Here is a 599-nt window from a genome sequence, read left to right on the forward strand (position 1 = left end):
ACGTTATTGCAAACAAGCACCTGGTAACAGCTGTGTTAGTTGGTAAGTGAAAAGGAGCTCATAGGCAAAGCTTGTTACACCCCAGCATGGCAGCTTGCTGCTTAGATGTGGGCTTTTGCTGTTTTTGTTGTGCCACTTACTGTTAACTGGTTGTGTGTTTCTAACATTTCTCATTTCAATTTAAGGAAAATTGTTACCCAGTTACCAGTTTTATGCAGAACATCTGATTAGCAGGATCAAACGGTCAACATTAAGCATGTGTATATTATTTTCAACCATCTCCCTGCTCCAAAAATCCACTTAATATATTGTCCTGGGATAGAGGAAGTACCAGATATTAAACTGATAAAAACAGATTCTACACTTGATCTTAGCCAAAAGACCTAGAAGGGATTCTCTCCTTTAATCTCTTGCACCTCAGATCCTTTAATCTCTTGCTCCTCAGATCCTTTAATCTCTTGCTCCTCAGACTTGGTAGGAGAAATTTTGTCTTAACATTCCTTAGCTTTGCTGAAGCAAGTCTTACACATGCATTCTTCATTAGCCTTATATTCATTATATTCTGATCTTGTTTTTTATGCATAAAAAACAGAGGTAGG

General features: G+C 37.7%; 1 non-coding gene across 1 annotated transcript; it reads right to left on the reverse strand.

Moving 5' to 3' along the window:
* Positions 1-205: 205 nt before the first annotated feature.
* LOC112209963 (U2 spliceosomal RNA) lies at positions 206-394 on the reverse strand. Its single transcript, XR_002944935.1, has one exon. It is a non-coding gene; the product is annotated as a U2 spliceosomal RNA (small nuclear RNA).
* Positions 395-599: the final 205 nt, after the last annotated feature.

Source organism: Pan troglodytes, chromosome 6, assembly GCF_028858775.2.
Source record: "Pan troglodytes isolate AG18354 chromosome 6, NHGRI_mPanTro3-v2.0_pri, whole genome shotgun sequence".
In the NCBI taxonomy this organism is placed as follows: domain Eukaryota; kingdom Metazoa; phylum Chordata; class Mammalia; order Primates; family Hominidae; genus Pan; species Pan troglodytes.